The sequence below is a fragment of the Elephantulus edwardii genome, unplaced genomic scaffold (assembly GCF_000299155.1).
Source record: "Elephantulus edwardii isolate Elephantulus edwardi_28Jun2011 unplaced genomic scaffold, EleEdw1.0 scaffold00044, whole genome shotgun sequence".
Taxonomy (NCBI): domain Eukaryota; kingdom Metazoa; phylum Chordata; class Mammalia; order Macroscelidea; family Macroscelididae; genus Elephantulus; species Elephantulus edwardii.
The window spans coordinates 6,954,650-6,962,891 of NW_006399794.1; the positions used below are offsets into that span (position 1 = coordinate 6,954,650).

Below are 8,242 nucleotides of genomic sequence, written 5' to 3' on the forward strand. Positions count from 1 at the left end.
GGTCATCCGACTCAAAATGCCCCATGCCAGTCCATCTCATCTCACCAATGCCTAGTATGTCAATATTTATGCGTTCCATTTCTTCCTTAACAATATCTAATAGGATATCAAAAGTTAAGTGTGACTCAGCTAAAAGAGGAATGCATATCACTTAAAGACAGATGAAGGAGTTTGCTCATTTTGGAGAAAAGATCTTGTTTCTCTGAACCTCATCTGACACAATTTACTGCTAGAAACAGGAAGAACAAATGTGGAAGCGAATCTTGAAGATCTTGGGCTCGGAATGGATTGTCAGATTAGCATAAAAGGTTAGATGGTGCAGACTTTATTGACCTGGGAGCACTTTCCCATTTTGGTTAGACATTTGGTTAGACCTGGAGCTAGTCTAACACACTAATTAGGCTTCCCTCTTGGTGCATAGATAACAGTGCAGTGGGTATGGGACAGCAACATCTGATACCACTAGGGGGAAGAAGCCTCATCAATAACATAAAATCTATTCCTATGAGGCATAACATACCCCCCATTCTCCTGCACCTTCTATTAAATCCAACACCAAACTCCCAGCACATGACTCTTGAGTTTTGGTTTATTTCTTTTTACATTTTTATTGGTTTGCATGTAATCATTCATATACAATGTTTTATACATGTACTTTGTGTTTTATACTTTCGTATACATGGTTTTATATAATTAATGACTCCTGTTCTATGCACACTATCACCTTTCATAATTTTTTTAAAATTTTTTGCTTTCAACAATCATGCAGGGTTATTTTTATTGATATTTATACAGGAATTATTGCTCTTATTTCAGAATCACTTCCTTCAACAGGCAGACACCACACTGCACTCAACATTTGAAGAGACCGCAATGATTTCACAACTACTTGGAGTAAGGCATCCCTACTTGGAAGTTAACATCATGAATATTAAGTATTTCAAGGAACTGATAAGGGAATAAAGGACAACTAGTCATCCTCTATTAAACCATAAAATGGTTCAGAGTAAGCTAATGTCAAGTTTCCTATGTGTGGCCATTGATGCTAACGTGGTTTGCTTATTTAGGAAAATCAAGACAACTTTTCCTGGAGATATTTGTGACTGTCTTGGCCTTGGTAGAGTCATGAAGACCATACTCTCCTAGTTCTTGTCCATTTCCAGATATCCTGAATCCCCAAAGGGGCACTGGACAGAATTTGCCATATAGTTCACCCACCCTGTCCCAGCCTGCAGGGCAGCAGACCGTCACAGCCTTATCAAGATCCTTGGTAAAACTCCTGCCGCTAAGCCATAGAAAGTGTTGTTTGCTCTCTTAATCACTTACTTTATGTAAAGATTTAAACTTCATGATTTGCTGGACTGATCCAAATATTTTTCTTGGCAATGCACGTCTCATCCGTCACATTGGAGAAAACTATGGGCTGGATAAAGTAGCCTTTATTCTCCCAGTGACCTCCTCCACATTTCGGTTTGGCCCTTTCATTCTTCCCACTCTCAATGAGGTCAGTTACTTTATCATATTTTTCCTTTTCAATCTGAGGGCCTTGGCTTACTCCTGGGGTCAGAGGATTGCCAAGAACACACTTCTTAGCCCTTTCAACACTGCTGAACAAATTCTTCATAACTGAGTTTTCCACAAAAAGCCTGGAAGCAGCTATACAACATTGGCCTTGGTAAAAGAATACTCCCTGACCTGTAAACTCAACTTCATTGTCCAAGTCAGCATCCGTGAACACAACGCAGGGGCTCTTTCGACCCAGCTCACTCTCTTCAGATTGCTCTTCCGAGCTGCTTCTTCAATTAATTTCCCAACCTCTGTTGACGCTATGAAGGCCACTTCGTTGACGTCCATGTGGGAAGAGATGGCTGCTCCTACAATGGGGCCATAACCAGGCACAATATTCACTATTCCTGGGGTAAACCCTGCCTCTTTTATCAGAGATGCCACATAAAGAGCTGAGAGAGGTGTCTGCTCTGCTGGTTTGACAACAGTGGTGTTGCCCCAGGAAAGGGCAGGTCCTAGCGTCCAACTAAGCATGATCAACAGGAAATTCCAAGGAATGATCTGGCCACACACACCAACTGGCTCATGTCTTACAGAACCAAAAGTCTCCATCCAAAGGTATTGTCTGGCCCTGGTTCTTGGCAGCCCAGCCAGTGCAACAGCATCAAGTTTTGATGCTGAACTCTTAAGTCCATCAGATATGCACCAGCACTTTTCCACAATTCACTGCCTCTATCAATACCAACAACAGGTGATCCCTGTCAAGTAAATCAGCCAACTTGTATCGTAATCGCCCCCTTTCTGAAGCATAGTCAGACATGGAGAGCCAATCTGAAAAGCTTCTCCTGCAGCCTTAACTGCTTTATCAACATCTGCCTTATCTCCATCTTTCACTGCATAGATTTTCTCCTCAGTTGCTGGATTGAAGACGGGATTTTTTTTAATTGCCATTTACTGAGTATGCCATTCATCACTCATGAAAATCTTAGTGTATTCGATCCTGAAAATTGTTGAGTGGGGTGGGCAGGTCAGGCATTGCCTGAGGAGGACATCTCTAGCTGCAGTCCTGAAGGGCAGGTGTGGAGTTTGGGTCCACTCTGCACATGATTCTTGATACTGTACTTCTGTGTTCACTAATTCATTGCAATGACCACACAAAATTCACAGACAATAGTAATGATTATGGATTTTATTAGGGAAAATAATAGGTTACAATTCAAGTTGAAAGCTCTCAAGAAATGATTCTTCAGTCAGGGCAGTTTCTTCCCAGGCCTATCAGACAGGCCTCTGACCTCAAACCAAATAGGTATACCTTGGTAGTTTACTGAGTGCCAAGAAACTCTAGGAAGGAGGCATGCTGGAATGGATTTACTATATGAACCCAGGGGACCAGCTATTTATATTTCTTACAAGGGCCCAGAGTACATGCCCTTCACTAGGATATTGAAGAATGCACTGGTGATGGTGGCATCAAAAGCCTTGAGAAGTTTAAGTGGTTATCTTATGTAAGTTAGAAGTGACAGGAGATGCTGATAGGGAGCTCTGGTGGCTTAGTGATATGGAACTGCATTGCCAACTCAAAGGTATATGGTTCGAATCCATTGGATGGGCAATCCCCTCCTATATGATTTACTGCCTTTGAAAATCCACTAGAGGTTCAGCTATGAGTCAGTTCCAAACATAACAAGAAGGTGATATGGAACCAAGTTTTAGAAAGTAAATGCAAACAATATGGTTCTGGAAGCATCTAGGAGGCCAGGTGGGGACACTTTGCTGTTGGAGATAAAACTTAACTCATTGCCATAAAGTCAAAAGTGACTCATAGCTGATCTTCCAGCAGGTTTTCAAAGGCTGTGGCAAGAAATTGCACTGCAATCTCAAAGACATGCGGTTCGAATCCACCAACTGCTTTATGGAAGGATGGGCAGGGCAATCTCCTCCTGTGTGATCAACTGCCTCTGAAAACCTGCTGGTTCCTATTCTACAGTACACAACAACAACAAGCCACACAGGAGACAATTGCCCATTTTTTCTCCCAAGGGCCAGTTGGTGGATTTGAACCATGTACCTTTGGTTTGGCAGCACAACTCCTTACCAAATATATCCTCAGAATGAGGTGGACATGTAACTGAAGCTGACAGCAAGATTAGAATAGAAACCAAAGTACTTTGATAGTTAAGCAGTTTACTAACAAATGGCTTAAAGTATATAGCTTAAAAAATAATAATCTACAATCTACCTCGATTCCTCATCTAAGCTCATTATCAGACTCAAGTCCTGTTACTTGAAGAAGTCAGGTCTTCTTGAGGAATAAAATTGTAATTCTACTGCAAGTATAGACAAAGTAAATAATCCTTCAGTTCTTCCCCAGGGAACAAACGGTCATTTCCTAGGCTGACTGTACAATGGAGAAAGCAGAACACCTAAAACATTTGTATTAAGTGCGGCCTCTCACCCTAAAGCTTCAACCCCATATAGAGGTAGGGTTCTTTTTTCAGGGACCCTAGAACTTTGAGTTGCATGGCAACAACTTTACAGCACCTAATAGCAACAAAAAAAGGATCATGTACTAGCTCTGCTAACACCTTTTTCTGAATGGAAGCTGCAGAAATTCTCATTTAGTGATCAGGCCCTGGACTAGAGCTTTTTCTGTTAAGTAGTTCAAACTCTAAGGTACATAACAACAAGAAGTTGCTCCAGAAGGTAATAAAAATGACAATTTGGTTGGAAGAAGAGTAGGCCCTAGGAGATTTACTTGAAAGTTTATTTCCAAAGCGAGTTTTAAACGAAAAGTGATTTATTTGGAGTGATTTTAGAGTGTAGAGGAAGATGATTTCATGTCATCACTCTGTTTCAAGTGTGACCAGGGAAGCATCATCAGAGTATTTAGTCATTCATGTTTGCACTCTCCTGGTCTTTCCCAGGCTGAAAATGTCTTTTCTGGGCCAGGCCTTCAAGAAACAGCTCAGGAACTAAAGGAATATGATGTTGTGTGCTGCTGAGTCAAAACGACACATAGCTGTTTTCAGAAGCAGTATGTTACTTCTAAAAGGAGAGTCCCATCCTTCTGTAGAGCAGCGGCTGGTGGATTCAAACTGCTTGCCTTTGGATTGCAGTGCAGCTTCTTACCAGTAGGCCACCAGGCGGCTTGGCAAGCAGAGGTTTTTAAGTGGTATAAAGGAGCCCCCTAGTGGCCATGACTCAGAAAACCTCAAATAGAGAGTCCTGTTCCTTATGGGTCTGGTGGCCCATTATCCAGGGCAGAACCATTTAAACTGACATAGACACCACTGTAAACCAGAGAGACCACCTTTAAACGAAAGAAGCCTAAGCACAGGGTTGAAATGTCTCAGTGAGACAGTAGATATCATCACAAGACTGACAGACCAAGATGAATCAAACAGAGCTTTACAAAAATCATTACAGTATGTAACTGCTTTCCCTACTTGGGGACCTTACGAATGAAAAGTTGTACTACTAGGCTTCTGTTCATCTTATAAAGACTTACATTACTTAGACTGCATGGATTTCTAGACATTACAATGAAAAGTCAAGTCAGTTCCAGAATGCGGATACTGATCTTAAAGTATTTAAGTATTCCTGGAAATTCTATGATTGTTGCTATGTGCTCATCAGATGCGCTCAAAGCCTGATGTCATAGTTGGCTGTGCCAAGCCAATTTACAGTAAAGAGCTGATTTTTTGATGCTCTAAGGAGGCTGGCCAACTCCATGACAATTAGGGCAGCACCTTCTGGAAATACTACTCACAGACAGGGCTGAAAGCCAGTTCCAGCAATGAGGGCTTTAGAAATTACTAAATCAGGGTTGGAAAGGTGGCACATCAAGGAGAGGAAGACACTCAACAAGATATATTAACAAAACGACTCCAACAAGGACTTAAGCACAGTGGCAATTCTAAGGATGGCACTAGACTGGGCAAGGTTTAGATCTGTTGTACAAAGGTCACTACTGGAGTCTATTTCACAGAAAATAGCAATAAATAACAGATACAGGAAAGTGAAAAATGATAGACTAAGGTGTAAGGATAGACTAAGGATTTAGGACTATGTACTGCCTGCTTCAGAGATTAGGAAAATGATCCACAGGGAAGATAGAAGATGCAAAAATAATTCAGATATGTACAATAAGGATGTAAAATACTGAGGTAAAAAAATAGCATGCACTGTAAAAATAATTGGTCAGTTTTAATACTGTTTTCTCTTTGGGGAAGGAATTCTAAGGCACCCTAGTCGTGTAGTGCATCACATGTTGAGCTGCTAACCCAAAGGTCAGTTTGAATCCACTGGCTGCTTACATGAGAAAGACAGCCTCCTCCCATAAAGATTTATAGCTGAAGGAGGGTCCTGTCTGGTTTATAGTGAGATTTTGGACTTCTTAATTGTGCATGATAAAAGTCTAAGGGGTAATCATTAGGAAAAGAGATAATCACAGAAAATCAGAAGAAGTTGGAAATAATGGTACAACAAAAAATAATTTTTTAAAAAGTTGAGAAATGAACAAAGCATGGCAAAGGTAACAGAACATCTCTATCTGTAATCGGGATTAAAAAAGCCACAAAAAACCCCATTAACATTGAATTTTCAAAGCAAACCAAATTTTATCCATATGAAGTATGAGACACATCTAAAATGTTAAGTTCCACTGAGTCTACTACAACTCAGAGTGACTATGAACCACACACACAGATTAGAACCCTGCCCTTCCCTGCACCACTCTCAGATATGCTCATTATGTCACTACATATTGTTGAGTGCCTTTCTCATTACCATGTCTTTTTCTAAGGACTGAAAACTTCATGCCTAAAGTCAATGAAGTTTCACCATCCTTATCTCTAAAGAACACCCTTGCTGGACTCTTACTTGTTCTTTTGGCAGTCCACAGGATATTCAGTAGTCTCCAAAAGTGTAGTTAAAAGGCAACACTGTCAAACTTTCAGAGGCATAGAAAGTAACTGAAAATACCATGGCAAATATTCTAACCTTTAAGTACTGAAGAGCAATGGTGTCACTCTTGAGACTAAGGTGCGTCCGATACAGGCCATGGTCTTTGCAATCACTTGCTATGTGTCAGAGAGCTGGACAATGACTAGAGAGGATAGGAGAACTGATGTCTTTGAGCTGTGGTGCATGGACTGCTAAGAAACAAACAGGTTATTCCTGAGAGGGTGAAACCATGTTGTTCCTTGGAGGCAATGATTCTGAAGCTTCATCTTACATACTCTGGACATGTTATAAAGAGGGACCGGTCCTTGGAGAGGGACATCATGTTTGGGAGGATAGAGGGACAGCGTAGGAGAGGAAGACCCTCTGTGAGATGGATTGATTCAGTGACTGGGGTAATGGGGGTAGGTGTGTCAGAGACAGTGAGATAGGCACAGGATAGAGCAGGGTTTAGGGTGGTTGTACATAGGGTCGCTATGAGTTGCAGGCCACTCAAAGGTACATAACAACAACAAGGCTTCTAAGAAATGCTATCTAGTTTTAGCTTTGAAATAATCATTGCAAGGCCTCAACACCAAGCAAGGCTGCTTTTAAGTTAAAATCCAAAATGCCCGCTGCAGCTGAGTCAATTCTCGATCAGTGATACTCAGTGGGAAGTTTCACTTTTTTGTCTATGAAGCTGCTGGCGGATTCGAACTGATCTTTAGTTAGCAACCCAACAAATGTATAATCCACTGTGCCATCAGTGATCTTCCTAAATTAAAATTGCCCGAGAACTTTCCAAGGCTTTAGAAAAAGCTTAAGGAGCCCTGCTGGCACAATGTGTAAGTGTTTGGCTGCTAACTGAAAGGTTAATGGTCTGAATCCACTAAACCCTCTGTGGAAGAAAAAGACCTACAATTTTGCGGCCGTGAAGATTTCAGGTAAGGCAACCTGTACAGAAGTTCTATTTTATCAAAGGGTCTCTATGAAATGGTATTGACTTGATGGCAATCTCTTTATATTTTACTCCTAGATCCTAATTCTTCTTCTCTAAACCACAGAACACACCTTACTAACCCAGCCTAAATAGCTCTATTCTACTACTCTAAGATATGCCCTTGGAAGGAAGAGTGGCATCCACTTCCATAACAGCTTGCCTCCGGAAACCCTATGAACCTGGAGAGAAGATGAAAGGCACCCAAGCGTTGAGGACTCTCCTTCATAGAGTCGCTACGAGTCTCCTGCTACTCGACGGCACTTAACAACAACAAGATATGCCCAGTGACCACAAGCTATTAGTTCAAATCAAGCATCCATTTCTCAGCTTTCTCTCCATGAATTTTCCTTTTTATTCCCTGTGGAAGGCACATGACCTAGCATTAAATGGTCAATAGTATTATTGTTAGCCAGGAAATTTTTTCAGATTGAAAACTAAATAAAAAAACTGGAAAAGCACAGTTAATGTTCTCCTGGAAAAGGCTGTCTTTTTTTAACCTCCCCCCCACCCCAGACCTCTAACATACCCCAGGACCTGTTGCTATACAACTTCTCTTTTTTCTCCCCCTCCCCTATTTACTAGCACACCTTTTAGGCACTTTGTAAGGCTACTCTTTGTACTGTGATCATTTAAGAAACTATGGGAAAATGACAAAAAGATCTTTTACAAAAGGCAAGGTATGTTTATTTAGATTAAGTCATCCAGTTGCCTGATTCAATGTGACTCAAGGCCTCAAAGAAACTATCTTTTCCTTTACTCTATCTCCCAAGGTTTGAGCCTAGAGTGGCAGGAATG

At 41.1% G+C, this 8,242-nt stretch overlaps 1 pseudogene; it reads right to left on the bottom strand.

Annotated features, from left to right (window-relative positions):
* Positions 1–1,059: 1,059 nt before the first annotated feature.
* Positions 1,060–3,768, bottom strand: LOC102843230 (annotated as a pseudogene).
* Between the last annotated feature and the right edge of the window lie 4,474 nt (positions 3,769–8,242).